A 27,884-nucleotide genomic window follows, 5' to 3' on the forward strand; every position below is an offset into this window, starting at 1 on the left:
CTTAAAGCTGATACTGATGCCCTCAGGCCTGATGCCCAGACTTACAAACTGGTGTGTTCTTTTCCCTGCAGAAATACATTCTAACAGCACATAGCAAGTAAAGAGAGCCAATACACCCCTATGTTGGGGTAGGGTTTCCCTGTCCTATTTTGTCAGGAGCTAGGGTTTCACTATGCACACAGCGGTTTCAAACAACCTAACATTGGGTGAGCAACCTGTCCTAGTTTGGAATGGTCACTATGGATCCGAATATGCACTAGGTCGAATGGTCAAAGAGGGTGCCCCGGTAAAACCGGGGTTTGTGTTCCCATACTGTCAGAGCCCATAGCCGGTCAGCCTTATGGACATGCCTTGACAAGACAAGCCTTCGGCAAACCGTTCAGGAATGGCAGATGGCAAACACTGTGTTCCTAGGCGCACCAATGCACATGCAATGCAAAGAAACACACAAGTGTAATCAAAACAGGATATCATGAGTTCGAGTCAAGTTCTCTAAATCCCCAGCAGAGTCGCCAGAAACTGTAACAGCGCCCGCGTGGGGACCTCGCTACAGCTCGGACTCGACTTTTCGTAGTCACGGTTCTAAGTCTGAACCAAAGAGTCCAAATCCGGCAAATCGTTTTGAGAAAACAGATTTTTGAAAGAAGTGCCAAACATGGACTGCTTTGCCAGATACAGAGTCGCCACCTAAATATTTTATTTTGGGAAATTTAGGAAACCCTGACTCGGTGCCAAAAGGCCACGTGTCCGTCATCACCAAAGTTGCCTCGGCTCGGGAGCTTGGGTACGATCGGGGAAGGTCAGCTATGAGCACCCCCTTTCGCCCGGTCCGAAGACCGGCCTCTACTAACCGTGATATCCATTTTTGAAAACTTTATGTGTTCTTAAACCAATTGTTAGCTTAGAATTACTATGTTATGCGCGCAGCAAACAAGTATAGACCAAATCGCTCAAATTAGAATAAAACATTTCCATGTTTGTTTTTTTGAAAATGGTTTGCTACTCGTAAGTAGGCTAAAATGCAGGTTTTGTCACCTTCAAGTGGGCTTAAAAAAAAATCGCAGTTTTAACGCATTATCCCAATTTAAGCAATTTGACCTCCACCCACAGGCATTCAAGCAGTTTATCTCATGTAAGCACTTAGCCGCATGGCAAGCATACTATTATGGCAACATTCACACGCATGCTGGATGCTAAAGCATAACCACTTACATTGTACTCCGTGCCAAAACAATAACTAGTTAGCAAATGTGCGTGTCCTAGTTCATATTATTTTGCCTAATGCAACACATACAAGATGCAATTTTAGTTAGGCTCGGTTAACCTAAATATGACATACGATATGCAACCAACTGATTCATGTATTCAATTTGGAATTGAAAGTACAATGCAGTTAGTATGATGCGCCGAGCCCGATGCATGCAATACAGATGAATGATGCAAACATGCTGTCATACTGTGTGCTAATTGAAATATGCCCTAATCTAACCATCAAAAGCGGATAAATAAAAGGGAGAAAGACGTGGGGTTGGAAGACATACATCACACTCACCCACACTTATTACAGTTGTGCCCTCACTCGGAGGGTCCAAATTAATATTACAGTCCCAAAATAATGAACAAATAAAATTATTACAAAATTTCCTAATTAATTAAAAAAAGGAGGCAAAAGAATGAAGAGGGTGGCCACAGCCTCTGCCTCGGGGCGCGCAGATGATGCATGCTCGAATCCGTCCTGCCCGGAAAACCCGTACTATACTCTTATCGCCTCTGTTTGTACTGCCTTGTCTTTCCGAAAATTACCAAAGTGCTGGAGCAAGCTCTCTGCATCTTGCAGAGCACCACCGGCCAGACAGAATTGCCACCGGCACTCCAAAATTCCCGTCGGCACTTTATCAGACCCATCGGCATTCCAGATAGTGCCGGTCGGCACTAAATTCTGCCGGTCGGCAGAAACTTCCTGCAGCAGACAATTTGACAGCAAAACAGAGAACAGACAATGCATGGCATGGGGTTCTTGGACACATGTAAGCATGGTCCTACTTCTTATCATATTTCGAACTCAAAGAAGCATGACCTTCGATCTTTGAGTCATCTAAGGTGCATGATGACTCAATGGATCAAATTTGCTATTTGATATGAAAATGCATGCAACAAATAACGTGAAAACCGGGGCCTTATCAAATTGGAGTCAAAGGTCCCGATGACCGGGGATCAAGGCACATAACATCACTTGAAGTATGAATGGTCCTTGACTCCCGCACTTGGTTTGACACCCCAAACCAAGTAAATGCAATGCATGTAATGCTCACAAGCCTCAAATGTGTCATACCACCAAGATGTAAAACACAACAAGCAATATGCAACTATGATGACAAAATGTATGATACCAAGCACACAAGATACAAACATGATGCAAACATGAAGCAAATTGACCATGGAATTGATGTGCTACAAAGCTTAATGGAACAACTATCCAACAAACATGGAGCAAGCATGCAAGAGGGCTTAAAAAAAAACAAAGGGACAGACCCTTACCCTCCTCAAAACAGTGACCAAAGGTGCTTAAAATGGTAGGCAATCAACTCATGTTATCAAGCAAATTCATGGCCCCAAAGTTAAGACACAAAGAGGAGACAACCCACCCCCATTACCATGACCACTCATGGCATGATCAAAACAAGCCCAAAAGGGAATTTATGCATGCAAGATAGGACCCCAAGAAGCTCCTAATATGGCAACTAAGATATCCCCCATGAAGCAAACAAACTAAGGCTCATTCTTAGGCATAAGAGGACACATCTTCAAGGCATGAAAGAGGCCATGCATGCACACATACAAGCATGATTCTTGGACTAAAATATGACCCTAGATGATGCCAAATCAAAAGGGTAAACACAACCATGCATGCTAGAGGTCAAAATGCTCAAGGCTTCCAAGCCAAAATACAAAGCAACTCTAACAAACATGCTAAACATGACCAAGTTGATAACCAACAGATTTTAAACATGGAAAAATAATGCCAAATACTCCATGGAACCAAGCCAACACACACAAAAATCATGGCCTAATCATGGGGTGTACTTTTAAGCAAAATGGAGCAATACAAAGCAAATATCACAAGCATGCAAGAGGGCCCAAATCCGACCAAAAACAGAGATTATGTAAGACCTAAGATGCCTAAAAAAGTACTGAAATGAAGCCAAGAAACAACAAGTACACATGCTATCCTTTTGAGCCCAAAAAGCAAGTGAACAAAACCATAAAGGGAGAGGGGTGTCCCTCCCCTATGCAAGACTTCAAACCAACTTTTTTGACACTAAAATACACTGATTTTTGGTGATCAAAAGATCAAAATGCTGAAGTGAACAAAACCTTATCAAAAGGGTACCAAAATAGGCCAAACAAGGCCTATGAGGGTGAGTTTGCGATCTAACCACAAAGAGACCTCAATGAAAGTGTTAGAGCAGGAGAATATGAACCTTTTTTATGTTATACACAAGAGCCAAAACAATAAACAAAATAGGTAGAAAACCAATGCAAGTTTGGGGAATAAAAGGGAAGATGCTCACCCTTGAAGAACCCTTGAAGAACAAATGGTCTAACCTCCTTCTTTGGATCAAAACCAGTCCAAAACTCAAGAAACAAATCCCCCAAGTCCCTCAATCTCGGACTAAGGTGTGATAGTGTGTGTAATGGTGCAAAAGTAAGGTAAAACACACCTTTTGGGCCAAGAAACACACACAAAGGAAGGGGAAGAGGGAGATATAGAGATAGAGTGTATCTATATTGTTAAGGGCTGGTTTTTGCTTCTAAGAGTCTAACCTAGAACCAAGAGGGAGGACCTTCTCTTATAAGGATCCCTCTTGCAAAGCTTATACAACAAGCTTGGCTAGGGGGAAATCCCTCCATACACGTGTATGGAGGGGAAAGGAGTTGGTGCCAGCTATCACAGCTGGCACAAAATATCTCCATAAAGTGGAGGAACAGTGGTCGGCTGCCCAAAAAAGCTATTCCGGCAAAAAACAGTGCCGACCGGCAACATATTATGCCGACCGGCAATAAAGTGTGCCGACCGGCAAACAAAAGTGCCGATGGAAGAAAAAGACCGGCCGGTGGCCTCCAGCCACTGCCGGTGGTGTATGGGGGTGTCTCACAAGACATTCCCTGCCCTTCTAAGGCAAAACAAAAGTGTTCGGTGTAAAACCGGACACCACACGGTCAAGTTCGGAGATCCTGAGGTAGGGCGCGCGAGCCGAGACCTCCGGGAACTCCAAACGAACACAATCATGGATGATCACCGAGTGTTCAAACGGTGACGTCCAAGTCTTGAGGACGGTCAAAAATGGGGTGTCTACAGCGTGATCGGGAATGAAACGGCTGCGGGCCTACCAGCAAACATTTTGGATGCATCTATTGCACCCTCTCTCATCTGGTAGTACGAGGAGGGATTTTTATCAAGTCGCACCAGGTCGGGTAGTGAGCTGGAATCTGATTCCACCGAGTCTTGTGAGTCGGAATCAGGTTCCAGCTCAACTGAGTCTGAGTCCGGTATTCCTGGGGGTGACAACCTGGATGCCATAGTCCTGCCTAGGTCGTCTTTTTCTTTCTCTTTTGAGTCTGTTGTAACCAAAGGATCGGACGGTTTGGATGTGCTTAATGAGAATGATGTGGGTGTGGTTTCTGAGTACTTTTCTGTGCCCTTGATTTATTGCATTAACTCAGACTTTCAAAATTTTGATGAAAACGACGAGGAAGAAATTCCTCCGGTTTTGCAACGCTTAATTGAACAAGAATGTGAGAGATTTGTTAAACCCTTGATGGATGAAATCACTACTGTGAATATTGGTACTGAGGAGGACCCGCGGCTGGTCCAGATCGGGTCCACGTTGTCTTCAGAGGAACGTGAGCGCTTAATTGCTTTATGAAAAGATTTCAAAGATGTTTTCGCATGGTCCTATGAAGACATGCCTGGAATCGATCCTGAGATTGTACAACACCGGATCCCTCTTGACCCCGAGGCCCGACCCGTTAAACAGAAACTCAAGAGGATCTGCCCCGATTGGGCTCTCAAGATTAAAGAAGAGGTCACCAAGCAAATTGACGCAGGGTTCCTACTGGTATCCGAATACCCATCTTGGTTGGCCAACATTGTGCCAGTGCCGAAGAAGGATGGTAGGATCCGGGTATGTGTGGATTTCAGGGACTTGAATAGAGCTAGTCCGAAGGACGACTTCCCCTTGCCGCATATCGATGAGTTAGTGGACTTCACAACGGGGCATGCTTTGCTTTCATTCATGGATGGCTTCTCAGGCTACAACTAGATAATGATGGCACTTGAAGACCGGGAAAAGACTGTTTTCACCACCCCGTGGGAGACTTATTGCTACAGGGTAATGCCATTTGGGCTGAAGAACGCTGGAGCTACATATCAACGGGCCGCGACCGCAATGTTACACGACATGATCCACAAAGAGGTAGAGGTGTACGTGGATGACATGATTGTCAAGTCCAAAGAAAGAGAGGGCCACTACGCCACCTTGCAAAAGTTCTTTCAAAGGATCAGAGAATTTCGGTTGTGGTTGAATCCTCAGAAGTGTACGTTTGGTGTCACAGCAGGGAAAATGTTGGGGTTTCTGATTACACAGAGAGGCATCGAAGTCGACCCTTCCAAAATCAAGGCCATCCTAGAAATGCCACCACCAAGGACTAAAAAGGAGGTGCGAGGCTTTCTGGGTAAGGTGCAATTCATAAGATGGTTTATCTCAAAATTAACCTTGACTTGTGAACCACTTTTTGGTCTCCTAAAGAAAGGAAAGAAGTTCCAATGGGACGGCCGATGCCAAGCTGCTTTTGAACAGATCAAGGAATACTTACAGAACTCGCCCGTGTTGTCACCGCCTGAGCCGGGGAAACCGTTGATTTTGTATCTTTCAGTAACCGAGACTACAATGGGTTGTATGCTCGCGCAAGAATCAGAGGACAAAGTGGAGAGAGCCGTCTACTATTTGAGCAAGAAGATGCTAGAGTATGAGACTTGCTACACACCGCTGGAGAAAGCTTGCCTAGCTTTGGTATGGGTTACCAGGAAGCTGCGGTACTATCTGTTAGCTCACTCTGTAATGTTGGTTTCACGACTAGATCCCATCAAATATCTTTTCGAGAAACCGGCACTTACGGGTAGGCTAGCTCATTGGTTGCTGTTGCTTTCCAAATTCGATCTGAAATATGTGACGCGCAAGTCAGTCAAGGGAAGAGCGGTAACGGAGTTTTTAGCCGATCATCCAGTTGAAGGAGGTGAAGCAGTCGAGTACTTATTCCCAGATGAGGCCATTTTGCATATAGAAGACGAAACTTGGACGATGTACTTTGACGGAGCGTCAAACCAATACGGGTATGGGATAGGGGTGTTGCTGATAGCGCCTGACAATTCCCATATTCCCCTAGCATTTAAACTCTGATTCAAAGTCTCGAACAACGAAGCAGAGTATGAAGCATGCATTTCTGGTTTAGAAGCAGCCCTGGAACTAGGGGCAAGACGATTGGACGTCATTGGGGACTCGAACCTTGTTGTATCCCAAGCTAAGGGGGATTGGAAAGTCAAAGAGGAAAAGATGATAATGTACCACCAGACCTCGGACTTGCTGATTCCTCAGTTTGAGAAGCTAAACTTCACTCATCTACTAAGAGAAAACAACAGGTTCGCAGATTCACTGGCAACTCTATCTTCAATGATAGACATCCCTTTTGGAGTCCGGATGTGTCAAGTTATTATCGACCAGAAATTTGTGCTGGCTTACGAGTCAATTGCTGCTATAGATGAGGTTCAAGATGAGAACCCCTGGTATTACGATATTTGGAATTTCTTGGAGAAGGAAGCATATCCACCAGGGGTAAATGCCAAGGATAAAAGGGCAATCAGAAGAATGGTCGTTTAGTTCATCATCTGCGGAGGTAAATTGTATAAGAGAGGTCATCTGGGAATGCATAAGCTGTGCGTTGAAGCTGAATAATCAAAACGCCTGATGGAGGCCATCCATGGAGGGGAATACGGTGCGCATATGAACGGGGTAATGCTAGCGCGAAAGATCCTTAGACAAAGTTATTATTGGTCCACCATGGAGGAGGATTGTATCAGCTTTGTTCGGCGATGCCACAAGTGTCAGATCCATGCAAACCGCATGAACATTCCGCCGTCGAAGCTGTACAATATGACTTCGCCATGGCCATTTTCAGTTTGGGAAATCGACGTGATCGGGGCTGTCACTCCGAAGGGGTCGAATGGGCATGAGTTCATCCTAGTCGCGATAGATTATTTCATGAAGTGGGTTGAGGCCCAATCTTATGAGGTATTGAAGGCGTCGCACGTTGCAAAGTTTATCAGAAATAACATCATCTGTCGTTATGGGGTCCCAAACGAGGTCATTTCAGATAATGGTTCCCACTTCAAGAAGGAAGTGATTGACTTGTTGGAGAAATACAATGTGGCTTTTCATAAGTCATCCACATACCGGCCACAAACCAATGGAGCAGTTGAGGCTGCCAACAAGAGCATCAAGCACATACTGCAGAAGATGGTGGAAACCTGCCGAGATTGGCCAGACAAGCTGTCGTTTGCTCTGTGGGGTTACCGGACTTCAATTAGAACATCTACTGGGGCGACTCCGTATTCGTTAGTTTATGGGATGGAGGCCGTTCTGCCTATCAAGATTGAGGTTTCGTCTTTACGAGTGTTGGTTGAGTGTCAAATAGCCGAAGCAGACTAGCAGCAGAGCAGATTTGAAGAACTCATGCTCTTTGATGAGAGAAGACTAAAAGCACTGTACCATGTTCAAGGTTATCAGGGTAGAATTGCCAGGGCTTTCAACAAGAAGTTTAAGTCCAGGAATTTGAAGGAAGGAGATTTGGTGCTCAAGGACAACCGAGCTCTCATCCATGACCCTAGGGGCAAGTTCAGACCCAATTGGACTGGTCCCTACATCATTAAGTTTATTTGGTCGGGAGGAACTGTCATTTTGATGAACCTAGATGGCCTAGAGTTCTCACAACCGATCAATATGGACAAGTTGAAGAAATATTACCCTTGAGAGGCTTGCTAGGCCGAAAATCCGAAAGGGCGACCTAGGCAAAAGTTAGAGCATAGAAAATTTGAAATTATAAAAACTGAGCTCGCAAGGTTGAAAACCCACAAAGGGTGGCCTTGGCAAAAGTTAGAGCGCAAAAGGAGAGTGAAAATACTCGAGTGAACCTGAGCCTGAACTACGTAAGGCTTGATTCCCATCTTTGGGATACGTAGGTAACTTCATCCTGAAGTTCAGCCATAAACTTTTCCCCAATCAACTTTGTCCATTTGATCATCTCGGTCATCTTTGTCTATTCAGCATTCAAAAGCTCAGTTGTAATCTCCGGTGCAGTACTATTCAGACTAGGGACAACTTTCTAGTTGCTGGGATCCGGGGTTATGCATCTCAGCGACAGATCTCAGGTATGTCTAGTTCTGATCCACATCGAAAATGGCTTTGAAAAGTTTTAATAAAAGTTGACTTTGTTCAAAATTAATCTTTTACAACTTAGACCATTTTTGGACTAAACTGGAAAATTTTCAGTACCCACAACTTTCAATTTTATTGATTTCAATACAGAGTTCTCCTGCTCTTGCATACAAATTGAAGTTGCTTTTCATTACATTCATAAAGAAAACTTGAAAGTTCTGATTAAAGCAAATAAATTCGGGGCATAGGTGAGTCAGGTGTTCCTGCGTCCTCTCCCAGAGTTGGTCGAAGCCTCTGATGCCAAGCTGGGCCCAATCTGTGCCTCTTCATTGAGCCAATCTATGCACTCATCAGACAAAGTGCAACTGAAAGTGGGAGCGGGGGCCAGGAGTTCTCTAGTCCTCCACGCTGTAGCGTACCGAGCAAGCTGCGCACCTCGAACTGGGAATGCAGCTGGGTACTCCATTCCCTCTGGCAGGCAAATCTGATCATGGCCGAACTGGCGCTGGAATCGAAAAGGAAAGTAGAACACGCAGTGCGCCAAGCCAATCAACTGAATCCCGGTCTGTCAGGACATGCTGTAACTCATTGCCGATAGGTTGAGCCAAGGGCACCGCCAAGCAATGCGGTCCGCAGACAAGCTGCACATCCAATCGAACCACCATCTCTCATCAAGGGCATTGACTAGGCGTTGCCGGAAGAAGTAGCCGCGAGCTGAGTATGCTGGGCAAGAGTCCATAACCTGCAACTTGTCCATCAACCACACCTGAGAAGGGATGAAAAATGAGAGAATAAAGAATAGAGAGATGTATGATGAAAGAAAAGTAAGAAAAGGGTTTTGTGAGAAAAACTGAGCCTGAAGGCCGAGTGATGTGAGCAATACATATGTGAGATTGGGTGGGAAACATTACCTGCAGCAGTAGTGGACTCCCCGCAAATCTGGTCGTTTCTCGGCGATGGAAAGCGTCCAAGCCCATCAATGTTTCAGCCAATATCATGGCAATGCAGCTCTTGCCCTCCTTCAAACCTTGAACAACCTCAATCAACCGGACACTAGATCCTCCGGAGCCTGAGGCAAGCAAGAAATGAGATAGCATGCACAAACAAATGGCATGTCGTCGAAAGCCTTGCCAATGATGGTCACCGCGGTCACCCACGTCAGAAAATTGGCAAATCAAACTCGGAACATCCAGCATTCCGTTACAAATCAAGGGGCAAGCGTCGTGCATTGTAAGCCCACACATTCGCCCTAAGGCTTGGGCATGGCCAAAGCGAAGCTGGGGCAAGATTTCCTCATTGCGCTCGGATTCCATCAAAGCTTGGAAATCTTCGAAGGTAGGACACACCTCTTGCCCACCAAAGCTAAAGACATGTGTTACTGGATTCCAAAACCTTGCCGCGGCATGAAGAAACGGAAAGTGCAGCGGAGTGCGACTCAGCGTGAATAGTGCATTTACGCCAAGGCCCTGGAAATTCAACTTTTTCGAACCATCCAAGTTGGTAATCCAAGCTGTGAGATTTTGGGCAAGAAACTCTTCCATTTGGAGCAAATCAGTGTTGAATTGAGAAAAACTACGAAGCTGAGGCTTTTTGTAGGGGATAAGGTGTGAGTGGAAGACAGGTGTCAACATTCTGGTGGTTCTTACCATTCATGGCCGGCTGGCCAAAAGTAGTGCCGACCGACCATAATTTTTGGTCGATTTGTCAAATCTGTTGGCCGATGGCCATTTCTTGAGGCCGATGGCTTTCCCCTGTGGCCGGTGGTTTTCTTTTGGTTCCCTGAGCTGTTTGTGTGTTGAACATGCTGGGAATTTGGGACTGGCACCATTTCCAATGCCCTCCGATGTTTGATTTTTACGGAGTCGCTCCCATTTGCTTATCGAGTTGTATGTCACATTTCTTTAAGTTTTTGCTTTGATTATCGAGTTGTACTCGCACTTGGTTAGCTTATCGAGTTTTTGTTTTGCTTATCGAGTTATACTCGCGCTTGTTTAGCTTATCGAGTTTCGTTGTTTTGCTTATCGAGTTGTTAGTTGGTTCATTACCTGATTATTATGAGGCAAACACTTGATTTTCAAACAAAGTTCAATTTCATTCACATTGTTATGTGATACCACGCGATGCGATACGTAGAAAGTACAAATGTAACACCTTTTTTGAACGAAATAGCTGTTTCATTTCCATCATGTCTTTTGCAAAAATATGCAGTTTTGAAAACCTGCCTGAGGCAGTGCAATGTGCTTAAAACTAACAAAAAAAGGAAAGTAAAGCAAAAGGAGAGCAGGGCAGCAGAGTATCGGGATTGATACAGATAACCTCCCCTTGCGGACGATGCACATCCCGCGCCCTGGTTCGGGTCAATTATGTGGTTTGGCTCCTTCATTACTCAAGACAGCGCAAGGAAGTGCACTTTTTTTGGAACATTAGTAGACCTTCGAGTTGACCTCAAGCCGTGTTTTCTATGAGCAATGCTCGGCGCGTGCGAGGATCATCCCTTCCCGTATCCTTTTTCTATCTTGCGAATTCCACAAATCGTTTTAATTATGTTGTATTGCATTGCTTTGTTCTGACTGCAATTGTCGCGCACGTTATGCATCCCTTTTATACACATTGCATACGTTGTCGCGTTATGCTTTACTTACATGTGTTCAAGCTCCCTTCTATACACATTGCATGCGTTGTCGCGTTATGCTTTACTTACATGTGTTCAAGTTCCCTTTTATAAACATTGCATGCGTTGTCGCGTTATGCTTTACTTACATGTGTTCAAGTTCCCTTTTATACACATTGCATGCGTTGTTACGTTATGCTTTACTTACATGTGTTCAAGTTCCCTTTTCATACACATTGCATGCGTTGTCACGTTATGCTTTACTTACATGTGTTCAAGTTCCCTTTTCATACACATTGCATGCGTTGTCGCGTTATGCTTTACTTACATGTGTTCAAGTTCCCTTTTTATACACATTGCATGCGTTGTCGCGTTATGCTTTACTTACATGTGTTCAAGTTCCTTTTATACACATTGCATGCGTTGTCGCGTTATTCTTTACTTACATGTGTTCAAGTTCCCTTTTTATACACATTGCATGCGTTGTCGCGTTATGCTTTACTTACATGTGTTCAAGTTCCCTTTTATACACATTGCATGCGTTGTCGCGTTATGCTTTACTTACATGTGTTCAAGTTCCTTTTATACACATTGCATGCATTGTCGCATTATGCTTTACTTATATGTGTTTAAGTTCCTTTTGTACACATTGCATGCGTTGTCGCGTTATGCTTTACTTACATGTGTTCAAGTTCCTTTTATACACATTGCATGCGTTGTCGCGTTATGCTTTACTTACATGTGTTCAAGTTCCCTTTTTATACACATTGCATGCGTTGTCGCGTATTGCCTTACTTATATGTGTTCAAGTTCCCTTTTATACACATTGCATGCATTGTCGCGTTATGCTTTACTCGCATATGTCTACATCTTCATGCATTGTGCACGTTGTCACGTGTTCTTTACTTGCATGTGTTTGTGCTTTCATAGCATTGTTATGCTTGCCCCGAGTCGCATTGTTATGCTTCCCACTTAGTTTGTGTTGTCACGCACTTCCAATTGCATTGTTATGCATACTGCTAACAATATTGTACCTGTTAAGTTTTCTTTCTCTTTCAGGCACGATATTGTATGTACGGTTCATTTGAAGCTGGTGCAACCAGACGAGCCGCACAGGTATTGTATTCTCTGTGTGAGACGTATCGAGAATTGAATAATTCTCTTACATCCTTTCTGCATTATAATGTAGTTGGATTTATGTCAGATTGCTTAAACTGTTGCATTTATCGTATGTATATGCTTCGTTACAGCTTTCTTTGCATGATCATAAGTTATGCTCGGCTTTGTACATTGTCTTGCATTTTGCCCTTGCCTCCGAGTGCATATCTTTACCTATGGCTTGTATGCTTTGTCTAAGTCTTCGGCCTTGTCAAAAATGTGTCATCTCTGGGCTTTGACATTTACTCCCGTCATTGTTATGACTTTTGAGTTCTGTCAAAGAGGGGCAACAGTAGACACCCTATTTTTGACCGTCCTCAAGACTTGGACGTCACCATTTGAACACTCGGTGATCATCCATGTTCGTGTTCGTTTTGAGTCCCCGGAGGCCTTGGCCACGCGCCTTGCCTCAGGATTTCTTAACTTGCCTTTTCTGTGCTTGGTTTTGCACCAAGGACTTGTGTTTTGTGCTTCTGAGGGTGGGAAGAGGCTTGTTAGCCATCCCTGAAACCCACCGGCCTTGTTTTTTTTTTTCTACCGACCAAATGTTTGGTCGGTCGGCGCTTCTCTTAGGTATATCGGCCTTTTTGTGTGGTCGGCCGACCATTTATTTGGCCGCTTGTCTCTTTTTTTGGCCGGTACCTCTTTTTTGCCTTTTTCAGGCATTGTGCATGCCAGCTGTGCCAGCTGGAGTGCACGGACCTATCCTCCATACACGTGTATGGAGGAATTTTCACCCTTTGCAGCCTTTTGGTCTAGCTTCTTGAGGAAGCTTGGACCTTTGTCTTAGCTTTCTCAAGAAGCTTGAACCCCTGTCTCAGCTTCCTCAGGAAGCCTTGGCCCCTTTGTCTTAGCTTCTTTAAGAAGCCTTGACCCCTTTTGTTAGCTTCTCTTGGAAGCTTAAGCCTTTGTCTTCCTCTATAAAAGGAGACCTCTCTTCTCCTTTGAAGAGGTTCAGCAAATCAGAGTTATATAGCATATATACACCACTCTCTCTCTATATCTCCCTCTCTCTCTCTTCATTTGTGTGTGTTAGAGGGCCTAAAAGGGTGTTTTGTTCTTAGTTTTGCACTAAAACACCTAGTATTACACCATACTTCGATTTTGGAGGTGTTGAGAGTTTGTTCTTGGAGTTTTGAGTTGGTTTTGATCAGAAAAAGGGGGCTGGACTTACTGTTCTTGAAGTGTTCTTCAAGGGTAGACACTATTGCTTTATATTCTCCAATCTTGCACTAGCTTTTAACCTACTTTGCATGTTGTTTTGAGCTTTGTGTATAACTGATAAAAACTCTGATTTTGCATGCTTAAGATGTTTCATTAAGGTCACTTTGGTGTTGGGGGTCGACCTCCCCCTCTTTGGCCTTGTTTGGCCCCTTTTTGTGCCTTCTTTGTTGAGCCTTTGTAACTTTCGTGTATTGGCCTTCTCACCACTGAAATCTAAAGGATTTTCAGTGGTGAAGAAGAGGTTTTGGGGTCTTGCATAGGGGAGGGACACCTCTCTCCCTTCGTGTCTCATTTGTTTGTGTTTTTGGCTCATAAGGGTAGCATGCATGCTTAGTTTTGTTTGGTCTTGTTTCAGAGGTTATTTGGAGTTTATTTAGCATGTTTTACCTCTGTTCCATGTTGATTTATTGACCCCTTGCATGCATAATATACTTGCCTTGTATTCCTCTATTTTTCCTAGAAGTGCATCTTACCTTTGGACCACCATGCATGCATGCTTTGGCTTAACTTCATCAAACTTTTGGTCATATTTCATCATGCTTGAGGTCTGTTGGGTACTGATTTGATCATGTTTGCCATGTTTGGTATAGCCTCTTTGCATTTTGGCTTGTGAGCCTTGAGTGTGTGAGTCATTAGCTTGCATTACCTAGGCTATTTTAGTGATTTGGAATCACTTATTATGCCATTTCAGTCCATGTTTTGTGCTTACATGCTTGCATTTGCTACCCTTTCAATGCCTTGAAGAGATGTGATCTTATGCTCCATGTTAGGGCCTTGGTGTATGCCTATGTGTTTGAGTCTTTGGGCTGCCATATCAGTGGGTTTTGGGGTGTATTTTGATGTATTATAACTCTGTTTTTCATCACATAATCCATGCCATGTTTGGTTGGGGTGGGTATAGAGCAATGCTCCCTTTCGTGGCTTTGAATGCCCTTTGTTTTGGGCCCATTTCTTGGCATGTTTTGATCATGTTCTATGCATGTTTTAGTCTTGTTTTGGAATGCCCTAGGACTGTTTTTAGTCATTTTGGTCCTTTGGGGTTTGGTTGTCATATCTATGTTTGAACCCCCTTGTTGGCCTCAAGTTTGGGGCCCTATTGCATGCCTTACTTGCATGTTTTGTTTGAGTTGGCATCACTCCTCATGAGATTTCAGAGTTTATTATAATGCCATATCCTCATATTCATTGCATTCCACTCATGCTTGAAGGTTGTGCATTGTGGTCTAAGTAATGGACCAATTAGTAAGCTTGTTTGCTTCGCATTTTTGTTGCCTTCACCCATCATTTTGGCCACTGTTTATGGCAAGGCTGAGGTCTGCCCTTTGCGGTTTAAGTCCACCATTGCATGTTTTGACATGTTGCATTACTTTGGTTTCATGCTTGCATTGTCTCATCTTTGCACATTTGCATGTTGTTTAGCTAGTTGCATTCCATATCCTAGCTTACATGATAGGTTGCATTGCATTGTATCTTCCATGTTTGGCACATTGCATTTGGCATGCTTTGTTAACTTAGCCTCATGTTGCATGCTTGAGACATGTTGCATATTTGAGTCACATTGCATACTTGCATTACATTTTGCTTGGTTTGGGGTGTCAAATCAAGCATGAGGAATGAGGGGCATTCGTACTCAAAGTGACGTAACGCGCCTCAATTCTCGGTCGCCAATGTCCTTGATCTCAACATGATAGGGCGTGTAGCACTCATGTCTTTTGTTGCATTCATTCACATTGAAATGCATACTTGACTTCTTGGACCATCACGCATTTAAATGCGCGATTGGTGGTCTAAGGGTCGAGTACCAAACCCCCTTGAGTCTATAACATGATAGGGAGAGTGGCCATGCACACATTGCTTTGAAAATTCCATACCATGCACTGTCTGTCCTTTGCTGCTGTCAAAACAGGGCTCTGTAAGAAGAAATGGCCGGCCGACCACTTTTGGTGCCGACCGACCATCAGTGTCCAGCCGGTGGTTTAATATTTGGTCGATAAGTCTATTCTCATGGCCGGTGGATTTGAATTGTGGCCGGTGATATTCCACAACACTCAGGGAGTGATTCAGAAGGATTCTGGAAATTTTCATAGGAGCAAGGCAGTGTAAACAGAGGCAACAGTGGCATGGTACTGGGTTTCCAGATGAGGCGAACCGAGCATGCATCATCCCATCATTCCGAGGCGGGGCTGCGGCCACTTTGCTTCTGTATTTAATTTGTTAATTAATTAGAAGCTTTGTAATATTTAATTAGCTAGAGTAGTCAATTATTTGTTTAATTTGTATTATTCTTTCGGACCCTCCGAGCGAGGGCAATTGTGTAATAAGTGTGCGTGCGTGTGTGCATGTCTTCCAACCCCCACTTCTTTTTCCCTTTTATTTAACTGCTTTTGATGTTTAGATCAGGGCATGTTTTATTTAGCATACTTATGCTTCGCATGTTTGCATCATTCATCTGTATTGCATGCACCGGGCTCGGCGCATCATAGTAACTGCATTTGTATTTCAAATCTAAGTTGAATGTGTGTTAGCTATCGCATCATCATATGCCATCTTGGAATAGCCAAGCCTATTATAGTTGCATCTTGCATGTGTTGCATTAGCCATCTTAACATGAACTAAGATCATGCATTTGATTATTAACTAGTTTCTGTTTTGGGTTGGAGTACTAGGTAAGCATTTACGCTTTAGCATCATTGCATATGTGTGAGTGTTGCCATGATAGTATGCTTACCATGAGGCTACGTGCTTATATGATATATCAGGCTGAATGCCTGTGGGTGAAGGTCGGATTATCTGAATTGGAATAATACATTGACTGTGAGTTTTAAGCCCACTAGATAGTGGCAAAATCATGTTTTCTAAGCCCACTCGAGGGTGGAAAAATCTGCATTTTTAGCCTACTTGCGAGTAGCAAACTGTTTTCAAAACAAACGTGAAATGTATTATTCCAATTTAGGCGATCCAGTCTATACTTGTATGCTGTGTGCATCACGTAGTAATTCTAGGCTAATAAACCGAAATATGAGCACATAATGTTTTCAAAACTAAATATCATGGTTAGTAGAGGCCGATCTTTGATCGGGCGAGCGGGGGTGCTCACGAAGTGACCTTCCCCAATCGTACCCAAGTTTCCGAGCCGAGGCAACTTTGGTGATGACGGACACGTGGCCTTGGGCAAACGAGTCAGGATTTCCCAAATCCCCCCTTAAAAAATATTTAGTTGGCGACTCTGTATCTGGCAAAGCAGTCCATGTTTGGCACTTCTTTACAAAAAATTTATTTTCAAAAATGATTTGCCGAATTTGGACTCTTTGGTTCAGATTTAGAACCGTGACAATTTGAGAGTCCGAACTGTAGTGAGCCCAAACGAACGGAACAGGATCCATTCTCCCGGGGCATTCGGGGGACGTCTACAATATCCAGCTCCCCATTGTGAACCAAGGAATGAGCCTCATCTGAAGTGAGCCCACACATCCTTCCTAAAGCTTGCATGTCACCAAAACGGGACTAAGGCAAGATTTTCTCGTTACGCTGGGATTCCATCAAAACTTGGAATTTTTCAATTGTGGGTCATATCTCTTGCCCTCCAAAGCTGAAAACATGTATAATCGGGTTTCAACACCTAGCCGCAGCATGAAGGAACGGAAAACACAGCGGGGTCGACTTAGCGAGAATAGTGCGTTTATCCCGAAATCCCAGAAATTCACTTTTTCCTAGCCATCTAAAGTTGCAAGCCAATTTGATAGTGTTTCGGTGAAGAATGGCTCCATCTATGGCAAAAATAGAGCTGGAATGAAAAAACTACGAAGTCCAACTTTTGTAGAAGATAAGGCACTGAGTGGAAGACAGGTGGCAGTAATGTGGAGGCTCCTTGCACTGGTGGCCGACCGGCCACCTTTTGTAGCCGACCGGCCCCTTTGGTAGCCGACAGCCACAGCTGGTGGTCAACAACCTCTGTTCCTAGCCGATGGCCTCCTGTTTTGTCCTCTGATCTGTCCTCTAGTCAATTTCTATGTGTTGAGAGCTTGTGTTTTGTTCTGCTCTTAGTACATTATGTTGTTCAGTTTTAGTGGTCTTGTTGAGTTGTTTTTGTGTTGTTTCGATTTGTTTGTCAAGTTGTTGTGTTGCTTATCGAGTTGTATTGATGTTGTTTTGCATATCGAGTTGTTGCATTGTTTGTCGAGTTGTTATCATTAGCTATTCATTGAGTTGTTTTACTCTGTTTCTTATGTGTTGGTCGGTTCATTTCCTGATTTAGAAATTGCCAATACAATGTACAAAGTTCAGTTTCCATCAATCATGTTTTTGTGCAATGTGGTGCAATATGATGCTCAGAATGTAAAACACAACACTTTTTTTCAAAAGCTAATTTTCATTCCAATCATGGTTTCTTTTCACAAAAGAGTACAAGTTTTTAAGAAAATAAAACTGTCTAAAACTGTACAATGTGCTAACACTACTAGCAAAAAGAGACTAAGCAAAAACATATGAATCGGTGCCATCCACCTCAAGATCGAGAGGCCCTCTTCGTCGTCTTTCTGGACATGGACTCAGAACTATCTCCATCGACGCCACTGTCAAAGGCCCCCGTGTCTGAGTTAGCTGCTGAACCTGCCTCAGCATCATCCCCTCCCTCAGAATCTGAGTCAACGTCGTCCTCTCCATCCTCAGATGACTTTGACTATGGACTCACTGCCTCCTCGTTGTCGCCTGTCTCATTATCATCATCGTCCAGAACGGGCTCTGAAGGGCCACTCTCGTCACGGGTGCCCCTAGCTCTCCCTTAGCTGCGTGTAGGAGCCTCCCGTCACTCTCTCCCTACAATCGGATGAGGCACTGATGGTCTTGCTGCAGCTCCCGCTGGAGCGTCTAGTGGGGCTAGGATCTGAAAAGGGCAATTGGTCAAATACATCAGTCGCGGTGTATATCAGATGAGTGTATCAATGCAATGTATAGATGCAGTGTTTGAATGCAGTGTATCAGATCAGTGCAGTGTGGAACAGATTACTGTTAAAATGCTAATGTATTAGCAGAAAGTTTTATGACATGAAGTGTGAACTGAAGGAAATTACCGGAATCCTATATAGGCTGAGCAGGTTCATGCTCCTCTCGAGAGCCTTCCCGATGTACTCCATAGATGCCTGCAAGTGCGTTGAGAATATCAGTGTTCTATAAAGCATAGCTGAAATGAATTGAACATACAAAATGTAAAGTGTGGTACATACTGGAGTCGGGCCTCGAACCCTGACAAGCTCATGCCTGGCTAGTGCAGGCTCAGTGGGGATCTGGTGAGCCTCCCCGGTATGCAGCCAACAGGTGAGTGTGGTTGGCAGCTCTGGCCACCCCATTCTCTGTCTCGTCCGAGCATCTCTCCTGCCACGGGTCCTGGTCACCCTGGCCCCTCTGCCTCTCTCTCTCATAGCTGGAGCCCTCACTCTCTTGCCTCCACGAGCGCCAGTCAGAGGTGGCATAAGGTATGTCTGGATGAACGCTGTGTAATCACCCTCGACTCGAAAAAAGTTGGCGTCCCAGCCTCTGGTGAAATCAATCATCTCCTAAAAAGTGAATTTCTCTGTGGCTCTCATATATGTCGGAGGTGGCATAGGAACTACCGGCTCGGGCAAGCCGATGGTCTAGCGTAAGAATCGCTCCTCTAAGAACCATGCCCGACAAACTGGGCCCTCGAGCAGAAGTTGGAAGCGGGAAGCCTCTCGAGCACCAGCGAACTGATCTCTAACTCCCTGAGGCATCATCGTCCAAGGCTGCCAAGTGATCTGTAAATAGAGAATGTGTAGATTGTTAGCTGTTATCAAATATTACGATATGAATTAGAATCAAAGGAAAATGGAAATAACAGTGAATCTTGAGTTACCTTGGCCGCGGTCACAGTGTCGAAGTATTAACGGAAGAATGGTAAGGACTCTCGGGACCTCTGCTGGTATCTCTCATCATATTGGTGAGAGTATGGTATGATAGACGGCATCTCCACCTCTGGCTCTGGGGCAAATGTCGAAAAGTAAGCGTACACCCATAGCTGCAGAAAGCGAAAGGGCAACAGTGAGTATACAACAGATAAATACAAGTAATGCGAAAAGCAGAGTATATGTGTCATGTCCAGAAAAATGCAATGTGCAGGGAATGCAGGATACAGGGTGTGTAAAGCAGAAAGTAGACTGTGTGCGTGCAGTGTATAGGAAATGCCAAGCAGAAAGCATGATAGGAAATGCAAATAGAAAAGTAAATCATACCTCCCAAGCCCTCCAGTAGCCTCCAATCAGATGTCTGCTCCTGTGGGAGGTCGAGCTCATGTATTCGTATAAGGTGGCCAGGCTTGCACTGACCCAATCGTAGAATCGGACACGGGACAAATCCACCAAGGCGCTCATGAGATATAGCCCGACAGTGTTCACCCGATTGGCAAACAAGGTAGTGCCAAAGAGGAACATCAAGAAACCTCGGGCATACTGCTCGGTCTCCTCTCAGGTTGTTGGTGTTGCCCCTTTGTAATGATCTGCAAACCTGGTGTATTGGACCATCCCTGATTGAGAGATAGATGGGCATGCCCCCAGTAGATAAATCTAGGTGGACTCCCACTCACCTATATCCATTATCGTAAGGAATCGGATGACCCCCCACCTCTGTGCCAGTGAGCATAGAGAAGTTGAAGGGAGTCATCGTCATTTCCCCTGCGGTAGAGAAGTGAAAGGGATCAGTGGTATCCCACCACCTCTCTACCAAGGCACCCAGAAAAGACCAACTCGCTATGAGGCGTAAGAGTCCCATGCAGAATGAGCCAAAGTCGGCCTTGTCAATGATATAGTGAACATCGTCAAGGAGCTCCATGTACCACTCCCTCGCGGAGGTGGTCCCGTATCCTCTGATGGTGTATGAATCCCCCTGTGATCAGAACAAGCAGATGAAAGGCAGTGTAAGTAATACAGTGCAAGAGTGTGATTTAAGCAAGCAATGCAAGGTACATTGGGAAAATGTAATAATGCAGTGTATACCTTAGAGGCCCCATAAGATAAATGAGACTCCGGCTCGCGTAGTAAGAGGTCCTCTAGTGCGCCTCGTGCAAAGCCCTTGAACTGACGAATGCTATCTGGTGGTAGCACATGTATCTCAAGATGATATGTCGCCAGGTCAAAAGGTTGAATGCTGAGTGGCAATGGCTCAAGCTCTGTCATGTGGGATGTCGTCCGCCATCTCGAAAAAAGATGAGAAAATGGTCAAAAATGGGAAAATGGGTGGAGAATGCCAAAGGTCAACAAAAGTCAACTCTCAGAGAGGGAAAATGGCAGAAAAAGTCAAAGCCCGGGAAAGGCACTAAATCCAAAGAAAACTCGAGGGAAACAAACCTCAAGTGGTGAAAATAAAGGAAAAGGCACCGAAATCGACTTTTAATCGGTTCAACACGGAGTAAACTACGAGGGTTTAACGAAGAAAATGTTTATGGGGAGTCGGAAAATAGGTATAATGCTCGGATTTAAGGAGGAGGAAGGTCTAGAGAGTGGGAGAAGGGATTTTCGGACTTGAGGTTGTGAAGAAATGAGGTTTGGGGGTCTATATTTAAAGACCCAAGGTGAAATGTCCATTCTGCCCTGAATCTGCCATCGGTAGCCGACAGACGCCATTGGTGGCCGACAAGACTAATTAGTGGCCGGCAGTGCTTAGGGGTGGCCGATGGGTGGCTGACATCCTTCCCTGGTGGCCTTTCAGTTCCTAGTGCTCCTATTTTGGTGTTTTTCTACTGTTTTGGTCCCTGTTTCCTGAGAGGTGCAAGGAAAAATTACTATCGAGCTTGAATCCACTTTGCAAAGGCTTCAAACTGTGTTCTCGGTGATCATTGTTTGTCTCTAATTGGACGAAGTGTATCCTTTTTGTATCCTTCTTGTATATTGCAACCCTTCTGCGAGGTAGACAGAAGAGTTGCTTTTCAACTTGTCACCTTAGAATGCATTTCCATTCTTGCATGAGTTATGCATTCCTTCATTGAATATGTGAAGCGTGCGTCATGTATTTTGTACTTTAACATAGAGCGTGCTTTTAATTGTGCGTTGAACATCTGTTTTGTACTTTAGTGTGGAACATGCTTTTGCATAAGATATGCATTGTCGTTATTTTGCATAGAAAATGTCTGTATCTATTGCATTGTACATGCTCTCATGTTTATATGGAAAATGTTCACATATTAGTGTGTATTGCATTGTACATGTTCTCATGTTTGCATAGAATATGCATGTTGCATCGTATTGCATTGTACACGCTCTCATTTACATAGAAAATGTTCGTATCTGTTGCATAGAACATATGTTTGCTATTATTGCATGGAATATGATTTTTGGTGTTGCAAAGAATATGCTCAAATTTTCGTTGCATAGAATATGCTTCTATTTTGTTCCTTGCATGTTGTGCATGAAACATGTCCCTAACATTGTGTCATGGTTATTCGTCTTGCATAGAACATGCACTCTTGCTATGTTATGCATGTTGAGTTTCGTTCTTATGAAAGCACGATATTGTATGTATGGTTCATTCAAAGCTGGTGCAACCAAACTATATTGTATGTATCGTTCATTCAGAGGAATTCCAAGTGAGATTATTCATATCCCTCAAACTCCTTGTTTTGGTTAGAAGCATTCGTGTATGCCTGGTGCTTACACCACTCCTTGTTGGTTAGAAGCATTTGAACGAGTTCCGGTGTTTACACCACTCCTTGTTTTGGTTAGAAGCATTCTGACGAGTTCCAGTGATTACACTACTCCTTGTTTTGGTTAGAAGCATTTGGACGAGTTCTGATGTTTATACCACTCCTTGTTTTGGTTAGAAGCATTCGGACGAGTTTCGATGTTTACACTACTCCCTTTCCCCTCTCGCATGTGACGCATAAGGACGCTTTCGATTAGAAACATTTGAGTACGCCCGGTGTTTACACCATCATTTTCTCCTCTCACGTGTGGCGCGTCAGGACACTTTGGTTAAAAGCATTCGGACGGGTTCCAATGCTTATACCACTCTTTGTTCTGGTCACATACATTTGGACGTGTTCCAATATTTATCACTGTTCCCTTTGGTCGGGAACATTCAGGTGTGTCCCTGGGTTTATACCATATCTCTCCTCGCGTGTGCCATGCATTAGGATCCTATTTGACACCTCAGGTGCGCCTGATGGTTGTGTTGTTCTTTGCCTTTCCTGCATGATGTATAGTTAAGATTGCATAATTTTCTTACATCCTTTTCTGCATGAAATATAGTTCGGCTTGTGCTTTTCATGTGTGGCGTGTTTACTTACTTTTGTTCATGTTTGAGTTTGCTGTACCATGTTTTGGTTTTTTCAAATGTAGCATTTCTTTGCATAGCACTTGCATCTAGATGTTTCATTACAGCCTTATTGCATGATCATAAGTTATATTCTTGCATCATGCATATCATTTGCATCTTGCTCCAGAACTACACTGGCTTTATTCCTTGCAAAGGGGATATGTAGGCAGCCTAGGGCGCAACCGTTCTTTGTTTTGCTTGTCTGTTTGTCCAAGTCTTTGGCCTTGTTAAAAATGGGTCGTCTCTAGGCTTTGACATTCACTCCCATCATTTCATGACTTCCGAGTTCTGTCAAAGAAGGGCAACTGTAAACACCCCATTTTTGACCGTCCTCGAGACTTGGACGTCGTCATTTGAACACTCGATGATTTTGTATGCTCATGTTCGTTTTGAGTACCCGAAGATCTTGGCCGAGCGCCTCGTCTTTGAGTCTTCGAACCTTATCTTCTTTGTGCTTGGTTGTGGACCAAGAGCTTGTTGTTTCAAGTCTGGAGGAGATGGTGGCTTGTCGGCCAGCCCTATAGCCTATCGGCCATGACTTGTGCCTGTTGGCCATCAGTGGTGGCCGGTCGGCTATGTTGGTGGTCGACGGCCAATTCTCTCCTTTTTCAGATATTTGTTTGCTAGCTATGCCAGCTGTTGTTCACTGAAGTGCATCTCCATACACGTGTATGGTAGGATGATTTCGAGCTTCAACCTTGGTTTTCTATATATAGGGGGTGCTCTTCCCCATTTGGAGGGGTTAGAAAATTTGGATCAAATTTCTCTCTCTCTAGAATTCTCTCTCTCTCTCTCTCTCTCTCTCTCTCTTTCTCTTCTTATTTTGTGCCTTAAAGTCTTGTTTCTCTACACCATTGCACATCAACCCTTAACCAAACACTCTTACCATTGAGCTGAGGTTCTTTGGAGTCTATTTTGAGCTCTTAAAGGAGGTTTGAGCTGGAATTTGGGGCGGTTTTGTGCTTGAGCTTCAAGAGGTAGTTCACTTGCTTAGAGTACTTGCTTTCACTACTTATTTTGCCATCCTTTTGTATTGTTTTTTAGCTGATTTTCAACTCCAAAAAACTCTATTTTTTGAGGCTTAACATGATAGTTTGAGGCTATTTTGTGCTAGGGGGTGATCCACCCTTGTTGTTGCTTAATTATGTAGACTTTTGCACCATCTTTTAGCATATTCAAATCAAAATTTTTGGGCCTTTAAACCACTGAAATTCAAAATTATTTTAGTGGCAAAAACCTTGTTTTGAAGTCCAAAATTGGAGGGGTTAGCCTCCCCTCCTTGTGTCTTGTTTGCATGCTTAGATAGCTTAACATGTGAGCATGTTTTTCTAGCATTTTGTACCTTAATCTCAGCATGTTTTTGTTACTGTTTTGACTGGTTTCAGCTCTGTTTTGAGCTGGTTTGGCCCTTTGAGGCTTGTATTGTGTGGTTGTAGTGTAAAGAGGCTTTACTAGCTTAATGTTTTAGGCTTTTTAGCATGAATTGCATGAGTTGCTTGCATGCTATAGTGTCATTTTGCACTCCATTTCAGCACTGAAATCTCTGCAATCTCCCTTTATTCTTCACTCTTTCATTTATTTTGAAAGTGGCTTTGAACCCCTTGTTGGCTTGAGTGTGAAGTGGAGACATTCATGCTTAATGGTTTAATTCCTTCGGGAGTTCATTACCAACGGCATGAGGTCTCTTTCATGCTCAAGACACTTGTGGTTTAAGCCTATTTTTAATTAAAGAACATTCACCTCTTTGACTAATCAATTAAAGAATGGATTAGTAAGCTAAAATGAGTAAATAAAAATGAACAAGTAAAAGAGGCAAGATAAAGCATCTTTTGTATTGCATTGCATGTGTTCGAATCAGACGTTTATTCAAACACAAGAAAAATGGGACATTTTATACTCAAAGTAATGAAACGCGCCACTTTTCTTGGTCACCATCACCCTTGTTCATACATGATAGGGTTATGGTTTTGTTGAGTCTTGTTTTGCACTTATTAAGCTTGTACAAGCTTGGTTCCTTAGCCATCATGCATGGAAATGCTTGGTTGATGGTTTGAGGGCCAAAAGTTACTCTCCTTTGAGCTTGTGTGATGATAAGGAGAGCAACAGTACACACACTCCTTGAGAATACACTGTTTTGCCTCTGTTTGCTCTATGTTGTAGCAAAAAAAGAAGTTCAAGGAAGGGATGGTGGACTGGCCACCTGTATCAGCCGACCGGCCACCAATGGTAGCCGACAACCACCATTGGCAGCCGACTGGCCATAAATGAAATTTTGCACAAGTGTGCTCCTGAGTTGGGGTAGAGGCATTTTGGAAGTTGGTGGCACTGTTGGTGTTCAAATAATGTGCAAACAGTGGCTGCAATGGCAAGGCGATGGGTTTTTGGGAGGAAACCAACCAAGCATGCATGCGTCCCTCGCCCTTGAGGCCATTTAATTGCTTTAGTTAGCTTAGAATAGCTAGTTTATTCAAATTTTGTACTTAATTAGTTAGTGTAACTAATTCTTCAATTCAGATTTGTAATATTTAACTAGCTTAGAATAGTTAGTTAATTTGTTTCAATTGTTGTAATAATTACTTAACTAAAGTAGTTAATTAGTTTTGGTTTATAATTAGTTAGCTTAATTAGCGTAGCTAGCTAGCTTATTCATTCGAACCCTCCTTCGTGAGGGCATAATATTGTAATAAGTGTGCGTGCGTGTGTGCATGTCTTCCAACCCCACGTCTTTCTCCCTTTTATTTAATCACTTTTGATGGTTAGATTAGGGACATTTTCAATTAGCATACCTTATGCTTGCATGTTTGCATCCATTCATTTGTCTTGCATGCACCGAGGCTGGGCGCATCATTCAAACTGCATTGCAATTTCAATATACTTCTTTGAATACGTGTTTCAAAGCATGCTATCAAAGTGCTGCAAATGCCATATTAGTAGCCGAGCCTATTAATTGCATTATTGCATGCGTTGCATTAGGCACTTAGCATAGTTGGGATCATGCATATTTCTAACTTGTTTTTGTTTTGGCTTGGAGTACTAGGTAAGTTTTTATACTTTAGCATACTTGCATGAGTGTGATTGCCATATTTCCATGTTTTGCATGCTTGTCATGAGGCAATATGCTTAGTTGCTAAAACTGCTTGAATGTCTGTGGAAGAAGGCTTGTTGTTTGAATTGGAACAATTCAACGAATGTCCATTTTAAGCTCACTTTGTTGTGACAAATCATGTTTTAAGCCCACTATGTTTGGTGGCAAATTCGCATTTTTAAGCCCACTTGAGGGTGGCAAATTCAAACTATTTTCGAAAACAAACGTGAGTTGAATTGTTCCAAGTCTTGCGACTAGTCTATACTTGCTTGTGCGCATCACATAGTAAGGTTAGATTAATAATTGGGATAAGAGCGCATAAGGTTTATAAAATGACATATCATGATTAGTAGAAGCTGATCTTTGATCAGGCGAGCGGGGGTGCTCATTTCAGGATCTTCCCCTCTCGTACCCAAGTTCCCGAGCCGAGGCAACTTTGGTGATGACGGGCACGTGACCTTTGGCATAAGTCAGTGTTTCCTAAATTTTTTCAAAAATAAAATATTTAGGTGGCAACTTTGTATCTGGCAAAACAGTCCAATTTGGCATTATTTGATTTAAAATCAAATTTCCAAAAAGGTTTGCCGGATTTGGACTCTTTGGTGTTTATCAGTTTCGCATTGTACTTGTGACACTAGATTCAGAACCACAGGTAGAGTCCGAACTATGAGGCCTTCTTTTCAAACCCTTTCTGAAGGTGGGGGCGCGGAGAAAGGCGAGTCTATAACCCGCCATGTTTGTGAGCTTAATTAATAAGATTTTTACTCCGTACTTGGACCAATTTGTGGTGGTTTTTATGACATTCTAGTCTATTCACTGCCTAAAGAAGAACACAAGCAACACTTGAGAGTGGTTCTCCAGGTTTTAAGAGAAAACCAGTTGTACGCGAAAACAAGTAAATACAAGTTCTGGTTGAAGAAAGTCAAATTTTTGGGACACATTGTGTCTAAGCACGGGATCGCAGTGGACTCAACCAAGGTAGAAACAGTATTAGATTGGAAGCAGCTAAACTTAGTATTCGAAGTTCGCAGTTTCTCAGGGTTGGCCGATTATTACCGATGGTTTATTCAAGAATTTTCCAAACTGGCCCAGTCGATGACTCGTCAAAAAAGGGTAAAATACAATTGGGATGAAGCATGTGAACGATCCTTTCAAGAACTCAGGAGATTGACTAGTGCCCCAATACTCATCATTCCTTAGTGAGACGTAGGATATACAGTGTATTGCGATGCGTCTAAGGATGGGCTAGGTTATGTGTTAATGCAAAATGGGAAGGTGGTAGCTTATAGCTCCAGGCAACTGAAATTGCATGAAAGGAATTATCTAACACACGATCTAGAGCTGGCAGCGATGGTTTTTGGGTTAAAGCAATGGTGTCATTATCTGTATGGTGAACAATTTGAGATTTTCACGGACCATAAGAGCTTGAAGTATTTGTTCACACAGAAGGCCTTGAACATGAGACAAAGACGGTGGCTGAAATATCTCGAAAATTACCATTTTACTCTATCTTATCATCTTGGCAAAGCTAATGTGCTAAGTCGCAAGAACCGGGGGATTATTGTTAGCCTGGTACTCAAGGAATGAACATGGTTGGAACACTTAATGAGTTCGGAGTACAGATGAAAGCTTAGAGCGAGAAGGTATACCTTGGTGCTCATGCTGCTACGCCTAAATTACTAAAAAAGGTTATGGAGTCACAGAAGTATGATCAGGAGGTGGTGTTCATAAAAATGCGAACAGCATTTGGCGATCCTATACCTGATTGAACGATTAATTCGAATGAAAGTTTGAGACATCAGGGCAGAGTGTTTATGCCACAAGATGAGCCACTTAAACAAAAAGTTCTAAAAGAGTTCCATCATTCGATGTTCACAGTACACCTAGGAGGGACAAAAATGTACCAAGACTTAAAATGCCAATACTGGTGGAACAGAATAAAGAAAGATATGGCTCAATTCATAGACAGATGCCTTACGTGTTAGCAAGTAAAGAC

This window comes from Camellia sinensis, chromosome 3 (genome assembly GCF_055761805.1).
Source record: "Camellia sinensis isolate YWXY chromosome 3, ASM5576180v1, whole genome shotgun sequence".
Classification (NCBI taxonomy): Eukaryota; Viridiplantae; Streptophyta; class Magnoliopsida; order Ericales; family Theaceae; genus Camellia; species Camellia sinensis.